Below are 18958 nucleotides of genomic sequence, written 5' to 3' on the forward strand. Positions count from 1 at the left end.
CAATTTTAGATTTTGTCAGGGATTTATGGATATTTAAATGAAAATAAACCATAATCTTCTTTCAAATATTTTACAAAGGAAATTAGAACTTACTTGTAGGCATAATAATAGCATTAATATCGAGTTGACGTATCCTTATAGCACTGGTTTTTATGCACTTTTAAAGTTATATGCATTAAAATTGTATAAAAGGTACATATACATATATTGTAAATCCTTTTTAGAAAGTTTTTTTATTAAACTTGTAATCAAACCTTGTGAGAATATGTAATTTTATGTATATTCTAGATGTTTCTGGATGTGTGTTTAAAAGACCAATGATAGCTACCTAAGGAAGAATCTCCAGTATGAAGAGGCCGACGTGTTATTGAAGGAGGACTTTTCTTTGTATTTTGATTGGATATAAAAAGACCAAAAATAAATCATTACATTTTATGCTTTGTTTATTATGTTTTTTTTCATCATTTGATTCTTTATATAATTTATCATCCTGCATTTACGCAATTCTAGAAAAAGGAGATTTCTGGGGTTTTGAGTTTTATTTGTGTATTAAAAGATCTAAATTATACATGTGCTTTTAGAGTGTAAAATGGCATTGATCCTGTCTATCTGATGATTGGTTACACTGTTGCTTTGGTGAGTAATTCTACTTTTGTCAACCTTTCAAAGCCTTTTCAAAGCTATATTGACAGATTACAAAGTAGCCTCGTTATATTTTTTTTTTGTATCAAATCACGCATTAATAACAAAATCCTATTTTGTATACACTTTTATAAGGGCGTGAAGGGTGATCTTAGTTGGATAGACGGATAGATAACAAATTACCAAAATAATCTACATCCCCTATAAAAATTTGTAAGGAAAGAAAACAACCTCTCTGATCGAAATTTTTAGTCAGTTTTTAAAAGCGAAGCTTTTCTATAATTAGGGTCGGTCCGTCCGTACGTCCGTAACGGATAGCTTTTTTCGCTAATTTTGGCATGTTAGAATTGTCTTATCGATTTCAAACTTTGCATGGTGATTTCTGTAGTAGGTAGGTACGATTTAAAAAGCGTAGCAACTCTATAATCATTACCAGAATGTCCGTACGTTCATTTTAAACATGTTTTTTTTTACTTTTTTAACAACAAATTTCGATCTGATTTTTGGTATACTGATTCCTGGGACAACAAAGTAAAATATTATAAGCGAAGCAACTCTATAATCAAGTCCTAAAAATGTAAGTATGTCCATAAACATTATTATGTATCAAGCAGTTTTTCAACAATTTTACTTACAATTTTGCTTCGACATTTATACATTTATATTCTGATTATTCAGTTCTGACACTATACAAGTGTTAGTGTCCGTTTGTCTACCGTTTCAGTGCTTCGCTTTTATGGATGTTGTCATCCTTGTTTGGCCCATGACGACACATGGATTTCCCCCCCCCCCCCTCCCTATTTTTTTTCACGCCTATTAACAGCAGTACCTTAATGTAAGTTGAATATCTAATACTGGTAAGATTTCATAGATTATAAGAACAGTTGATCTAATATTTTCTGTGAAATGGTGATACAAAACTAAAGCAAGGCTAGAGGGACAGACCAACTAGTATATAAAACAAGGATGACAACATCCATAAAAGCGAACCACTGAAATGGTAGGACTAACGAACATTAATACTTGTAGAGTGTCAAAACTGAATAATCAGAATATAAATTTAAAAAGGCAAAATTTTAAGTAAACTTCTTGAAAAACTGCAGGATACAGGGTAATGGTTAAGTACTTAAATTTTTAAACTTGATTATTGAGATGCTTCGCTTATAACATTATACTTTGTTGTCATAGGAATCAGTATTTAAAAAATCAGATCAATCAGATTACATAAACATGTTTAAAATGGACGTATGGACATTCTGGTAACTATTATAGAGTTGTTACGCTTTCTAAATCGTACCTAAGTACTACAGGAATCACCATGCATAGTTTGAAATCGATATGACAATTCTAACATGCCTAAATTAACGAAAAAAGCTATCCGTTCCTGACGGACGAACTGACCGACCCTAATTATAGAAAAGCTTTGCTTAAAAAGAATTTATATTGGTATTGAATTGCGTTACTTATGGATATAATTGTGTTAGTTATTTATTGTTTTGGCAAAATAATTAACAAAATATTGACCTTCTGACCTCTACAGAAGATTAGGTTTATTGGGATATATAATTTTAATTAAGTATAAGCTAAAACATACGCTTACGTAATTCATTTTGAGTATTTATATCAACAGAAAATTTTTTAAAAATTATATTAATGATTGCTTCCTTATTAGCATTTAATCAAGTTTTTGATAATAAAGTAAAAGGATCTCTATGTGTCTGTCTGTCTGTATCTACCGAAGGATCTCGCTAACTGCTGAAGTGATATGGTTCTCTTTTACAGTATAGCTTCTCATAGGTCCTGGGAAGGTTTATAGCTATTTAGGGGGAGAGTTCCATTATCCTCTAGAGAAAATGACCCAAAAATAAAAAAAAATTTAATAAGCCCCGCCTAGCGGACATTTTTTGATAAACACAGATTAAAAAGAAGACATTTTACGTGTCCCTTGAGGCCTCTAGAGGCATAGCCGATAATAGAAAAAAATATAACAGCCCGACCAAATTTTTTATAAAAAGTACATATATGGTTGGTACGAAACTGCAGTTTTTTTTATTTTTTCATAAGTCAGCTATAACAGTTGAGTTTCTTAGGATACAGCTTTGCCAGGGGACTTTTCAAAGCGAATCTTTTCAATAATTAGGGTCGGTCCGTCCGTCCGTCCGTAACAGATAGCTTTTTTCGTTAATTTAGGCATGTTAGAATTGTCCTATCGATTTCAAACTTTGCATGGTGATTCCTTTAGTAGTTAGGTACGATTTAGAAAGCGTAGCAACTCTATAATCATTGCCAGAATGTCCGTACGTTCATTTTCAACATGTCGATTTTTTAACTTTTTTAACAACAAATTTTCATGTGATCTAATCATCCGATTGATCTGATTTGTGGTATATAATTTCCTGGGAAAACAAAGTATAATGTTATAAGCGAAGCAACTCTATAATCAAGTCCTAAAATGTAAGTATGTTCATAAACATTATCCTGTATCCAGCATTTTTTCAGAAAATTTACTTACAATTTTGGTTCGACTCTTATACATTTATATTTTGATTATTCAGTTCTGACACTACATAAGTGTTCATGTCCGTTTGTCTTACCGTTTCAGTGCTTCGCTTTTATGGGTGTTGTCATACTTGTTTGTCATAAATATAGCTCGTTTTTTGGGGTATTGAACTCAGGAATTTCATAAAGCCTAACTTAAACTAATTGAATAACTATAAATAATAAGAAAAACAGTGATTCGAAACCGATTATGAATTATATTTGCAGGCTGTTTAAAAAGCCAAAATTTATCTATTGCACTTGTGGTAGGTGTTGAATTCGACCAATTCGATTTTTCATTTTGGTTCTTGAAAGTATAAGTAAAATAAAATTTTGGGGGTGGGTATAATTAGTTCAAAAAGTAAAATTTTGGGGGGTGGTACTTTTTTTCTAGGGGTGCTTTCTCTTGGTACACCACACACACAGACATTCTGTTACTTTTATTAGTCATCTGAAAATTAGTCTGTGATTCTCATTGCTATTTAGCTATTGGTCTGTTCTAACCAGAACGCTTACATTTCTAATCCTACATACTATTTAAATAGTTGATATGATACTGTATAACTTATTTCATAATTTATTATTTTAGAATCATGATCTCTAAGACGACATATCTTTACTTCTTTCAGTAATATATTAATTCGATTTTTAAACATACTTTAGATTAAATTTTGTCGTATGAGCAGCTAGGCGAATATGTACTCTTTCCTAAAGGGTTAATTAATGTTCATTTGTACTTTATAAATAAGAATTAATACAAAACGTTGACAAAATATTTCTTAAAACATTAAATTATCGAATTATTGTAATTTTTAATAAATATTCTGTTTTAAGTACACTAAATTTCTATTGTTTATGTCCTAAACTAGTTATCGCTCAACTATAAGTTTACGTTAGGGTTAGCTAAATGGTAGATAATTGCAGTTTAAGGAAATCCGCCGCCTAATGAGCACTGTATTTAGGTATGTAAATATTAATTGTAATTATCATTATCCAATAGATATAAGGACCTATAGATACTCTATTAGGACAGCTTTCTTTCAATTGAATTTTGTACTTTGCCTTTTGCAATATAGTAAGGTTTAACTCTATTATGATACTCTAATAGTTAATCTATAGTTGTTGTCTATTACAGTTAGGGAGTTGAATCCATTTTTATAGAAGCAGAAATATAATCTATGATTATGATTTGGACCCTCTAAAACTGTAATCTACTTTTCCACTTTCCTCTCTCTTGGTGAAGATATCTTCAACGCCGATACGATTTTTGAAATGTAAGATTCTACTTTCCCTTCTCTTGGTGAAGATATCTTCAACGCCGATACGATTTTTGAAATGTAAGCTTCCACTTTTCCCTCTCTTGGTGAAGATATCTTCAACGCCGATACGATTTTTGAAATTTAAGATTCCACTTTTGCCTCTCTTGGTGAAGATATCTTCAACAAGAGAGACAAAAGTGGAATCTTATATTTCAAAAATCGTATCGGCGTTGAAGATATCTTCACCAAGAGAGGGGAAAGTGGAAGGGTAAATTACAGTTTTAGAGGGTCCAAACCATAATCATAGATTATATTTCTGCTTCTATAAAAATGGATTCAACTCCCTAACTGTATTATATTATTAGTTCTTAATATGTTATTATTTAGAATCTACCAAACTATTTCCACCATACCGTCTACCTTGTACACAGTGTTGCTTTAAAGGGCGAATATAGGTTCGATATGATATGAGCTTATATGAAAGGTGCCATTTCATACTTTTAGAATATCTATGCCAAATTTAAAAATTCAAAAAAATCCTTAAGTAGATTTTGCAATTTTCTGTTTCAGTTGAACATATGATAAATGAGATTGCCGACAAACCGTTTATTTTAGCCCTTTACAAGGCTTTTTTTTTGACTACTTTACTTATGTTTATTTAATTAATACATTTGCACGCATCTTTTAAGATCATAAAATCATTAATTTTCGTAATTTTAAATGCAATTATTTTAATTACAAATAAGCGTACGTAGGCGTGACGTCATTGACACGTCACACATTCCACTTTGATAAATATTCATTACTAAACGTATTTTTAATGCAATTATCTACCCCTGTGCGTATATGTCAGCTGATTTCAATAACAAACACTCTAAAGTACGTAGTATTTCATAACAACTAGTTTCGGCAGGATATTAAACAATTATTTTGAAAATTATTTACTCTTTATTATTGTACTATTATGCTTTCATGATTACGTTTGGACTAGTAGGCTAAACTTTATAGATGTGTAGGCTGTAGAATAACTATACACACCCCTCCTTAACCGAACTTTAGATTAAAAAAATTTTCCAAACATTTGGACAATTGGGCGTTCAAATAGGACCTAGTGGTAGTTAGAATCAGTTGAGAACAAAATCCTAGCCGTTCCTTCTTGCCAGATATCGCCATTTTAAGATTTTAAGTAAAATTACACTAAATATCCAACTAAAAACTTAAATCTTTTTTCAATTTTAGTATAAATTTAGTGAGACAGCCCCAAAATAGAGTGAGTATCTTTGCTGAAACTGACTGCCAGGAGTCCCTAACAGAAAGTGCCTTTATGTGTTAACACAAGTAGGGATTCGAACCCATTCCCAAAACTAACCAAGGTAGAATAGCTGTGTATTACAGCATGAGGTCAGTATTTTCACCACTGACAGATGGAAGGCAAGGCCAATCCTAACCAGAAACCAGATCATTCACCCACAGGCACCAGTGGAGCACCTTGGAGATCTGCACCACATGTTTTCTGGGGTGTTGTTCACCTGCACCCAAGGATTGGGCAGGTTGAGACCTAATGGTGCCCTCAGGCTCCCATTAACCCTGCCATTTGGGTCAATCTCAGAGTGATGTCACACACTTGGCGTGTGCCCTGTCCATGAGATGCTTCTGCCAATCACAGATCAGCACAGCCAGCATGGAAGGATAGCTGCAGGTTGTGGGCCGCATACCTTCACTCAAGATGCAAGTTAGCCCTATTAAATTCTGATCTTGATCCTCCAGGAGATCATGGTAGTGTGCATCTTAAACTATGCCCTGAGCCTGGGAGGGTTCTTTCTGAGGAAGTTGGGGACACCATAACTGTTTGACAAACCCGAGCTGATGGTATGGTTCAATAGGGAGAGTAGCCATGGTTGCCCCCACTCACATTAAGCAAGTGGTCCTAGCCCTGCCAACCCTGGGGAAGGCCCAGTGCCCCTCTTACAACCAGCGGCTGAAGACAAGAAGCACTCTAGTCGTACAATCAACTGTCTGGCCAGGGCAGCTTTCATGAAGCCACAGCCCTTGTCCCCATCAAATTTCATGAGGTTATTTTAGAGCTGACCAAGATGCTCCCCTGCCAATTACAGATCAGCACAGCCGCCATGGAAGGATAGCTGCAGGTGGTAGGCCGCATACCTTTGATCAAGATGCAAGTTAGCACTACCCTGATCTTGATCCTCCAGGAGACATGGTGGTGTGCATTTTGAACTATGCCCTGAACCTGGGAGGGTTCTTTCTAAGGGAGTTGGGGACACAGTTACTGTTTGAAACTATCCACGGTGGAATAGCTGTATATTACATTATTGGACTCAGGCAATGCATGATCAGCAGGTTCTACTCCTTGTTAAAGTTCTACCTGGGGTCCCCATAGTCAGGCCCCTGCACTGGAAGTTAGGCCTGGTCTTGACTACCATATCTCTACTGGGGGCTGTTTGATGCAGTCGCACCTCCTTGAGGCACATTGAACACCGTGGGGGTGTACAACTAAGAATAGCCCCTGTCCAGTTTCACCTTCTGGGAATGGGAATAGCCAAGAACTTCACTCTACCCATATCCTGGTCAACGGTGAGCTCTGAACAGGTGCTCCTTGACCTCATGAAAGTTGATGGGGACAAGGGCTGTGGCCCCATGAAAGCTGCCCTGGCAAGACAGTTGATTTTACAGCTAGAGGGCTTCTTGTCTTCAGCAGCTGGTTGTGGGAGGGGCCATGGGCCTTCCCCAGGCTTGGCATTGCTGGGACCACTTGCTTAATGTGAGTGGGGCCGACCATGGCTACTCTCCCTATTGATCCATACCATCAGCTCGAGTTTGTCAATCAGTTATGGTGTCCCCAACTCCCTCAGAAAGAACCCTCCCAGGCTCAGGGCATAGTTCAAGATGCACACTACCATGATCTCCTGGAGGATCAAGATCTGAAAAGGGCTAACTTGCATCTTGAGTGAAGGTATGCGGCCCACCACCTACAGCTATCCTTCCATGGCAGCTGTGCTGATCTGTGATTGGCAAGGGGAATCTAACAGCCCATTTCAGGGGCCAGGTGTGTGACATTATTCTAAGCTTGGCATAAATGGCAGGGTTAATGGGAGTCTGAGGGCACCATTAGGTCTCAACCTGCCCAATCCTTGGGTGCAGGTGAACAACACCCCAGAAAACATGTGGTGCAGATCTCCAAGGTGCTCCACTGGTGCCTGTGGGTGAATGATCTGGTTTCTGGTTAGGATTGGCCTTGCCTTCCATCTGTCAGTGGTGAAAATACTGACCTCATGCTGTAATACACAGCTATTCTACCTTGGTTAGTTTTGGGAATGGGTTCGAATCCCTACTTGTGTTAACACATAAAGGCACTTTCTGTTAGGGACTCCTGGCAGTCAGTTTCAGCAAAGATACTCACTCTATTTTGGGGCTGTCTCACTAAATTTATACTAAAATTGAAAAAAGATTTAAGTTTTTAGTTGGATATTTAGTTTAATTTTACTTAAAATCTTAAAATGGCGATATCTGGCAAGAAGGAACGGCTAGGATTTTGTTCTCAACTGATTCTAACTACCACTAGGTCCTATTTGAACGCCCAATTGTCCAAATGTTTGGAAAATTTTTTTAATCTAAAGTTCGGTTAAGGAGGGGTGTGTATAGTTATAGAAAAGCATTGTTTTTATTAACCTCATATTTCTATTTAAACCTATCTTATTTTGAATCTACCTAAGTTTTTATTTTTACGGGAATTGTTGTGTAAGGAGCTTTATTACCACTTCAACCTCCCCTTTCTCTTTTTTGATTAACCTTCTCCCTGTCTCACTCTATTGTGGATTAGCTGTCTGGGATACATCTAATTTTTGCTACTCTCTTTTTGATAATTTTGTTCTAATCATAGTATACTTTTTATTATTTTTTACCAACTAAATATTTTTTCCAGCAATTTCATGTTCTTGTCAGTAAAACACACTCTGAATCTGACACCCGTCTACACCCTGCTCGATTTTGGTTTAAGGGGAATTACAAATGCTGTGCACGCCACTGAAAAAATGTTTACTTTAAATATTACTCAATATGTTTGTCCATCTTATTTGATCTTTGCTTTCATGGATATTCTCATTCTTGTGAAGTTGGCTGAGACCTCAAAAGTTTAAAAGACTTAATTAAAGAATATTTTTTTTTAATTTCAGGTGAAAATGTTTAAAGTGTATGAAGTCTAAAAAACCAGATAAATAAAGTTCAACAATTTACAGATAATTACAGGTAAAAATAAGGGAGTTTTTTTTTAAAGTAGCGAAGCTACTCTATGATTCACTTTGTCCATGCGTCAGTTCGAGACGCAATGAGGGAAATTTGATTTTTTCGGCTGCTATTTAAGATACACAGCTATTCCTATTAGGGTTGGGCTGAATACTTTTTAGCTGGATACCGGAAAACCAGCCGGATATCTGGCCAATGCTTGATATCCGGCTAATTACAAGACATCCGGCCGGATATCCGTTATCCAGATAGTTTCAATATCAGGTAACTGGCCGGATATCGAAAATGGCCGGATATCCGGCCCAACCCTAATTCCTATGTATGACAAAGGCACATCTAGTCTTAATTTTTTTGCCTGTCTGTCTGTCAGACTTCAGTCATGAATTAGAAGACATAAAACTTTTTTAAAGATAAACAGCTGAAATTTTCAGTGAAGATTCATATGACATGCAATTCTAGTGTTTACACAGACATAAACCTTATTTTTTAAAGGTTTCATGATATTCTTTTAATTTTAATATATTATCTTTCTGTCCCTTTTTTCCCGTGCTATGGCATAATTTCGCTCGTAATTTCAAGAATTAAAGATAATTTGACTCTTAAGTATGTATGCTAGACGGTTGACATATAGGAAGGTGAATTCACCCCTCTGACAATAAACTAACACCACCATTGTTGCCTGTATTATACTTCACTCAATTTGGGTTTAAGGGGGTATCTGTGCATGTCACTAATTTTTTTATTTTGAAGAAATTTCATATTTTTCAGGAAAGTTATACCATGAAGTGTCACTGAAGAAATTTAGGAAGACAAACATACATTCACAGATCCTGTTACTTTTGTATAATGATAAAAATAGTAAAATAAGGGTAGAAATTCTCAATCCACAGTTTTTTTAAAAGCAAAACTTTTCTATAATTAGGGTAGGTCTGTCCGTCCGTAAAGGATAGCTTTTTTCGTTAATTTAGGCACGTTAAAATTCTCCTATCGATTTCAAATTTGGCATGGTGATCCCTGTAGTAGTCAGATACTAATCAGAAAGCGTGGCAACTCTATAATCATTACCAGAATGTCTGTACGTCCATTTTCAACATGTTCTTCTTTTCACTTTTTTATCAACAAATTTTTTTATGATCTAATTATCCGATTGATCTGATTTTTGGTATACTGATTCCTGGGACAAGAACAATATTATATATAAGTCTATAATATTAATGAAGTCCTTAAAATGTAAGTATGTCCTTAAACATTAGTTGCTTTTGTGGAGAACAGTATGGAGCTGCCTTTTCCCGCCGAAATTTTTTCCCCCTGTTCTTGCTATAATAGACAATTTTCAAACATCTGAGATAAATTTTTTTTCATAAAAATTTCCCTTATATTTTCCCTTGACACTTGTAAGATTTTACAATTGCAATTTTTTTAATATTGACATGTTTGAAATATTACAAGTGTCACGTAAAAATGTAAGGGAAATTTTTATGAGATAAAATTTATGAGATAAATTTGGCGAAAAAAGTAAAAAAATATTTCGGCGGGAAACGGGGGTTTTCAGCGGGAGCGGCTGTTCTGTCGCCGTTTCTTCACAGTTCCATATTGTTCTCACAAAAGCAACTGCTGTGCCGAATTTTAGAGCTGTAACTCTTTTATGGGCTAAGATCATGTGCGTTTTACTTTTGGTTTCAAAAAGTGGCTCATCCGACTCCCCCCTTTACAATTTTGCTTCGATTCTTATACATTTATATTCTGATTATTCAGTTCTGACACTCTACAAGTGTTAATGCCCTTTTGTCCTACAGTTTCAGAGCTTCGCTTTTATGGATGTTGTCATCCTTGTTCTTTTTATTTTGAGGTTGCTAGGTAATAGAATAAATATTCTCCGTAAAATTTTCATTTTCTTTAATTTTTAAAAATAAGGGGGGGGGGGCTAATGACATTTAAACTTAAACTGTGAGCATAATAGTCTAAATATTGAGCTATACACTTGAAACTTGGTACATAAGCATAGTCCCATAGATACTACATCTAAATGAAAAAAAAATTAAATTTTTTTTTATTTTAAGGTTAGGTGTAATTTAATGTAAAAACTCACTTTTAATTTTTTTTCTTAATTTTTTTCCTTAGAAACTATTTGGCTATTCATAAGGACATTATTTAAGATGATTCAGCAAGTTTGGTACCAAAACTCAAAAAACCTAGATTTGATATATGACACACAAACTTTAGAAAAAATGCACTTTGTCTTTACTCCTTCGAGCCACTCACCTAGCCTACTGGGGTCGGTCCCCGACTTGCTGAATCATCTTAAATAATGTCCTTGTGTAATAGACATAGTGTATTCAAGGAAAAAACGTAATAAAAAACAAATAAAGGTAAGTTTCTACATCAAAATAGACCAAAAATGGCCTAATAACCCCATTTTCGCCCATTTCCACAGGGTTTTTCTTACCTGACCTAACCTAAAATAAAAAAATTTGAATTTTTTCGCCATTTAGATGTAGTACCTATAGGACTAGGCTTATGTACCAAGTTTCAAGTGTCTAGCTCAATATTTAGACCATTTTGCTCACGGTTTAAGTTTAAATGTCTTTACGCCCCCCACCCTTTATGGTGGTTGACAAACCTGACCATCTCCTTCCTTAAGTGTGATGAATGTGCATCTAGCGGTGAAGCAAGGGGGGGGGGGGGTTAATGCAACCATCTCATAGTCAATGTATAAATGGCACTTAGAATTCGAATTTCGATCTGAAATTTTGCATGAGTAATCCTTGGTAGGTCTATCTTCCCTAAATTGAATAAAAAATTGAAAAAAGTATTGACTGGCGGCTCAGCCGTTAAGCCGGTTTTTGGCTATTTTCAGGGCAAATCCATCATTAAATACGGAGGAATCAACTTTTTGAATGATAGTTTTACATTATTCGGTCTAAAAATGGTACTCTTGGCATTTTATAGCTTCTACCAGCCTTTTTTAGTCGATTCTAGCAGTTAAACAGCTGGTACTAGAAAATTTTAAAAAGTTTATTGGTGTTATTTTCGATAATTTTGCCCTAAAAACCTTAAAACGGCTAAACGGCTGAGCCGGCAGCCGTTAGCCATTACTTTTCCAATTTTTTGTTCGATTTAGGGAAATTAGACCTACCAAGGATTACTTTGCTTTTTACATTGTTATACTTTAATAATATTATTGTTAAATTAAAACTTTAGTACACATTCTATGTGTTATCGTTATGTTATGAAATAAACTAATAAATGCAAAACATTTCAAAACTTTTGTATTTTTTATTTTACTGGAAGGGGAAGGTGTTCTTCGTAATAGCGAAGCTAATCTATTATTTGAAATGTCAGTCTGTCCATATGAAAGGTTTTTTTTATAAAACGTGATTTTTTTGGCGCTTGTTTCAAGATAAACTGCTGAAAACTCCTGTCAACATTCCCATCATTAGGCATAATTAACTAAAACATCCATAACAGTCGGACTGCTTTTCCCCCTACTTCAACTATTTGTGTCGCTGATTAAGTTAGATTTTGAATTAAAAAATATAAAAGAAGTTAATACCTAACTACTTTTTATCAAAAAATGTGAAGAAAAAAACAAATAGGATGCTTAGATGAACAATTTTAAAAGGAGAAGAAGTGAACACTTATTATTTAAAAAAAAAACTATTTTAATTATGTAGCATCTAATCTTTAACGTATCTTGTCCGCATAATTGTTAGACTATTTGTATATCTAACACTTAACTGTGGCGTAACACGTAGTGCATCCGCTTGTTGTCGGGAAGGTGCTAGGTTTGAATCTCGGCCCTAAACCACATCATGAACTGAGATGTTAAAAATGGTTCATACTGCTGCTATGTCTGGTGAGCGACAAAAAATAGAGAGTAGGGGGAATGCCTTGGCACAACATAGCCGTAACTCATTACCGTGCTTTTCTAGACAAAGGTCGAGCAATCAAAGAGTTGATTGTCTAATGGATGATCCCTTACTTGATATCCTTGGCATTTGAGGACGTTACATTACAACACAAATTCAGTGTACGTTCAAGGTGGCGTGTAGCGGACTTGTACCCGAAGCATCACCGGGCCCCCAAAAGTTTATTATTCTTAATATCTTAAATAATCGAACACGCTTGGTTATATCAACCAACCGAAAAATTTACTTTTTTCCCTTAAATCGGCCATGGGTGTTTGTTATGCTTGGTTTCCAAAAGATTGTTGTAACCTACTTAAAAACGAAGAAGAAAGCACTCCCTCTTTCTTCGAATATAAGGGAAGGGTGAGTCTCAGAGGTAAAACTTAATCTTCCTCTTCCTAATATATAAAGTAGTAAGCGTTTTTTGTCTGTCCCGAAGGATCTCACTAACCGCTGAACCGATATTGTTCTCCTCTACAGGGAAGCTTCTTATAGGTTCTGGGAAGGTTTTAAACTATTTTTGAGAGGGTGTCTTCACCCCCCTCCTCCCATAAAATATTTTTTTTATTCTTTTGAAACTCAAATTTAATATGGGATGAGGCCGACTTTTCCCCCTCCTAAATTAAGTGCCCCTAGAGGCTTCTAGGGGCGTAGCCGCTAGTCCTATTATATAAAGTAATAAGCGTTTTATGTCTGTCCCGAAGGATCTCGCTAACCGCTGAACCGATATGGTTTTTCTTCACAGTGTAGCTTCTTCTAGGTACTGTGAAGGTTTTAAACTATTTTTGGGGATTGTGTCTTATCCCCCCTACCCCCAAAAATATATTTTTTTACTCTTTTGAAAATCAAATTTTAAATGGGATGAGATCGACTTTTCCTCCTCCTACCTTAATTGCCCCTAGTTTTAAATAAAGCACCACTTTTTCTTTACATATGTTTGTTTCTCATCCCTATACATGAAATTACACCCACACAATAATAAAGCCTCTCAATTTTAATATCTGAAACTATTAAAACAAGGATGACAACATCCATAAGCAACGAAGTACAAAAATTGTGGATGGGAATACGTAGAAGTAGATTTAAAGTGTATTTATTAAAATCAAGAATAGATTTATTGGAGAAAAAAGAGAAAAAACAGGAAACCTTGTTTTATTTTGTATGATGAAGACGGTTAAAGTAAATTGCAAACTAGATGCACATAACAATGAGAAAAAATATTTTAAAACTGTTAATGCAAAAAAGTTTTAATAAACACCAAAGATATGGGGAAATATGTCAAACATGTAAAAAAAGCCAAAAACCTGCAAAAAGGCAGTCTGACTATCATTGTTGTTTTCTTCAAACGACAGGTAATTTAATTTTGATATCTTTAACTGAAAAAATTTCGAAAATCGGACCATAAACACCAAAGATATGGGGAAAAATGTGAAAAATATAAAAATAGCCAAAAACCTGCAAAAAGGCAGTCTGACCGTCTTTGTTGTTTTCTTCAAATGACGGGAAATTTAATTTTGATATCTTTATCTGAAAAAATTTTGAAAATCGGACCATAAACACCAAAGTTATGGGGAAAATTTGGAAAATATAAAAAATAGCCTAAAACCTGCTAAAAAGCAGTCCGACCGCCATTGATGTTTTATAATTGTGCTCCTTAATGATGGGAATGTTGTCAAAAAATTTCAGCTTTCTATCTTTTGTAGGAGCCGAGAAAATCACATTTCCCCCAATTCATTAATTACGGACGGACGGACAGACGGACGGACGGACAGACGGACGGACGGACAGACGGACGGACGGACGGTAAACGGACATTGTGAATTATAGAGTAGCTTCGCTGCTAAAAAATAATGAATAAAGCTTTTAATAAAGGGGTATTTCCATTTAATTTAATATAAGATTACTTAGGTGCATCATTCACACTAATTAAATGCGAAGCTACTCCATATTTCTTTTACTGATTTTCGTTTGCTTTGTCCATATGTCTGTCAAAGATTTTCAATAATAAAGTTTTTCACTTTTGGAATGTGGCTCTCATTTGTGTACAGTCCCCTTTTGTTACAGCTTAAAATAGATGAGCTTCTGTCCATGAAACTTTAGGTCGGGTCCAACAACCAAGGAGAGTCTATCCAGAGAGGGATTGGACAATAGGCTGTTTATTACACTAGTCCCCTGAGTTTTATGATAACGTTTTATTACTCATTGTACATTTCTTTATTGACCATTGTCTTATACCTGTAGATCCCTGGAGCCTAAGCTAACTCTCCTTTGCTATCCATACACCCTGATTATGACGCAAGTAACAGACAACCTACTCTTTGATTGCAGAACCTTTGTCTGCAAGTCTTAACTATGCATTATAAAGGTTAGCCTATTTTAAGGCATGGCATTCCCCCAACTCTAACTATTAAAGATGCACTTTTGACATAGCAGCAGGAGGAAACATTCGTTCGAATCTCAGCCCGACATCATGTCATAACTAAATACGTTAAAATGGTTTCTACTGCTGCTATGTCAGGCACGCGACATAAATAGTTAAAGTCTCGGGAATGTCTTGGCCCAAAACAGGCGCAACTCATTACCATGCACTTAATACTTCTCAAAGGTAGTGCAATCAAAGGGTTGGTTGTCTGTAGGAAGTTTGGCCTAATCATGCACTTCAGTAGCAAGATTTGGTTCAGAGATACACCAAAACAACACCTAATGGTGTATCCCATCCTCAAGAGTTTATCTAGGTTATCTGTATTGTATAATCAAGCTTAGATTTTATAGATGTTTTCATTCTTATGTTAAATGTTATTTTTGCCCGCATATTCTTTGTCGCTCTTATGGCTGTCATACTGGTTTCTGTCTAATATAAGTGAAACTAAAAGAAAAGGTGGACTTTGATACCATTAGTATAGTAATAGAGCAGCTACAAGTTTACATATAAATAGAGCTAGATTAGTATTATATTATTATTTTATTGAAATTAAATATATGATTCTGGAAATCGAGTATAATGATGTATGAAGTATAGAGGTAGCAAGGATTGGCTATTGCTAACGTCACAGCTATCTTCAAGATATTGGCTTTAGATCATCTCAATCTAAATATAAAAATATTATGGATTTGGTGCAGTTCACAGTAAAACAGGGGTGAATATTCTGCAAAATTGACCCTACTAAAGGAGGGGGAGGGGGGGATAAAAAATATGTGGTTTGGAAAAAAAATAAAATTAAGAGAACTGAGAAAAAAAATTTCCATTCTCCCCCCCCCCTTCCCTCCTTGATGAAAAAAATGTGTGGGGATAAATGAATAATATATACCTAGAGTTCTTTAAATTTTTTCCAATCCCCCCCCCCCCCTCTTTGGTGAAAAAATATGTGGGGAGGGATTTTTAAAATTTGTGGCAGGGGAAAAAACAAATCTTGTGCAGAATATACACCCCTGTCGTAGAATGCTCCTGGCATCGATTATATCACCAAAAAAATACTTATACTTTTAAGGCTACTAGCTGATTCATAATGGCCTTAAATAACTTAAAACTATGTGCCTTTGAATGACAATGTAAATGCAATATATTTTATGTTTTTTTTCTTATTCATATTACTGTCCACGGAAAGCTGAAAAGTCGGACCCCATACCCCTGTTGTCATCTTTGTCCATTGTCTTGTTCCCTGTACATACCTTGGCAAGGGTGGCAAGATCCATGGTTAACCCATTCTTCTCTGTTTCCAGCACCTTCTTCATGGGCAGCTTCAGTAGAGTCTTGTCTTTCTCATGCACCTCCAACTCTATCTTGCTGATAATAAGAGTGATTAGGTCCATAAGAAGCGCAGCAATAATAAGGATGAACGTTTTTTTTTACAAAAAAAAAACTCTTTAGTTACTATAATACAATCATGGATGGACAAAAATCGTTATATAGCAGATTTTCAGTAGTCCTAGAAAATTAAGACATTTTGAAAATTTTGGTACCCATTATTCCTCCCCCCCCCCCCCCCCCCCCAATCCCCGAGAACAATATTTTTTATAATTAGGTTAGGTTATAGACTAAGAAAATTTTGTAATACAAATGTGGCTGAGAATCTAGGGGTATAGTCCCTTTCGTGGCAACGCACCTTAAGGGGCGATTCTTCGTATTTTCACAGTTGTTTTTCTCCTATTTCTAGCCCCTGCGGTGGGCTCTAACCTTGCGGAGTTAATTGCCTAACCCTGTGGGGCAATCACCTAACCCAATATAACCTTACCTAAAATAACCTATAAAAAGCTATTTAAAAAAACCACGAATCGCCCCTTAAGGGGCGTTGGCACAAAAGGGACTATTCCCGAATCTAGTTCTAATCCAGCGGATGTTAATCGATTCGAAGCCATACTGGAATAGTTATTTCTCGCATCGTATTATAAAGGGCTTTCCGCGGATATAGAAAGTACAATTATGAGATTAAAACTAGTTTTTTTAGCCCCGAGGTGCCGAAGGCACCGGCTAAAAAAACTGGTTTTAATCTTATGATTGTACATTTCTATATTCATAGAAAGCTGGATAAAATACGATGCTAGACATAGTTTTTTCGTATGGATGAGAACCGGTTCCTATCCCCCGGATTCGAATGAATACGAGAAATTATATTACATGTATTATTTTAACAAGAATAAAAAGTGCAGGGGATGGGATAGATCAACTAAAGAAAAAATACTTTTCCTCAGTTTAACCTTTACCTATATTAAACAACTTATCAAGTGGATTACCAAATTAGTATATCTTTGATTTGTAATTGCAGTTTCAGTACCTAATACATTTTGTTTCAATAATGAGTTATTTTACGATAAATTCACTAAGTGAAAAAGTCTTTTTTTTAGCATGTTTGTAACGCAACATCCATAAATATTAAATACCTAGCAAAGCACAACAATATTTAACTACTATAGATGTTCAACTTTCACTCCCAATTCATAAATTAAACATGAGTGGTCGTCGACAGCCCCTCCCTCCCTCTATTTTTATACATTTTTGCTTTGAATAAAAGCTGCTAGTAGAAGATAACTTAAAGGCTTTTTTCTCGTGCTATTTCGGTTTAATAAACAAACTGTTGATATAAGTTTTAAAACAATTTTACCTGGAACTATTGGTAAATGCTTCTACAGGTCAAGGTTGATGTCTAAGACACCAACTGAAAAAAGGGCTTGAATGTTCTCTTTTCTGGCTAAAACCTCTCATACAAATTCCTATAAATAAATTAGTTTAGTTGTCAGCTTATTCGTTTAGATTATATCAATCCCATTCCACTAAATCCAAAAGGATAACAGATAAAAAGTAGGTAATAAAAGTTAGGTTTTGATGTTAATTTCACTTAGGAAACAAAATCTATTCTGCAGTTTAGATAGGGCCAATAAAACGATTAATTTAATTTTTTTTTCAATTGTCTACAATAAAATACAATACATGATTTTTAGTCATGGGTTTGACTTTGAACTGGTTTCATTCCAGTGGAATTTAGTCATAATTGGAACTACCTGTATAAGCTACATTTAAAAAAAATAAATTATTACCTAATGATAAGTACAGCCAACTTGGCCTGACACACACATATAAACTTTGTTTGTTTATGTTATGTATGTCGTCCCGTCTGCTATTTTAAATTTAATCTCAACATGACTTTCATTTGCGTACGGAGGGGGGGGGGGGGTGACAAATTTTCTCCGTAAATATTTTCCTAGTATTTAATATTAATATTTTCCTAAATAATCAGATTTCCAGTACTGTCTAGGAAGTTTTTTTCCAGAAACCTTTTTCTCATTTATTTGTACTGCAAAATAACAACAGTATTTATGCAAACTCTACACACATCCTGTTGTGAATATGGGTATTTGAATATTGTAGGGAACCACTCCTCTGACGTCATGAATTAGCCCAACTTGGCTAGGTTTTTAGCCATAACGGCCTTATCCAATAGAATATCTTTATTTGCTTGAGTTATTCATAATGTATATACTTGCACCTTTGATATAAGCTCATATCATATCCAACCTATATTCGCCCTTTAACTGGCGCCCTACTCGATTCGGGTTGTGATTACAACTATAGGATTGGAGATTAGGGCAAAGGTTAGCAACTAACAACAGAGTTTAGAGTCATCTCCTTCTACTTTGACTTCTGAACCTTGTCTTGGTTATTTATTCCAGGACTAAGTGGTTAGATTGGGTCATCCTGGCGTGATACCTGTATAGAAGCTTCGCACCTAACCTGTATGTATCTATCTTTTTCATTATTTCAATAAATCTGTTCAACTTCAATTTTTGTTTTATTTTGGCAGTATAACCAGTCTTGGTTTTTAACTAAATAGGTATTTGATAGCCCAGCTTTTAATT

The 18958-nt window shown here is 35.1% G+C and overlaps 1 long non-coding RNA gene across 1 annotated transcript; it reads right to left on the bottom strand.

Moving 5' to 3' along the window:
• Window positions 1–15144: 15144 nt before the first annotated feature.
• Window positions 15145–18092, bottom strand: LOC145314763 (uncharacterized). Its single transcript, XR_013877878.1, has 3 exons — window positions 17707–18092; window positions 16277–16391; window positions 15145–15695 (listed from the first exon to the last, which is right to left on the bottom strand). It is a non-coding gene; the product is annotated as an uncharacterized LOC145314763 (long non-coding RNA).
• Between the last annotated feature and the right edge of the window lie 866 nt (window positions 18093–18958).

This window comes from Acartia tonsa, chromosome 1 (assembly GCF_053477335.1).
Source record: "Acartia tonsa isolate MP-2025a chromosome 1, ASM5347733v1, whole genome shotgun sequence".
In the NCBI taxonomy this organism is placed as follows: Eukaryota; Metazoa; Arthropoda; class Copepoda; order Calanoida; family Acartiidae; genus Acartia; species Acartia tonsa.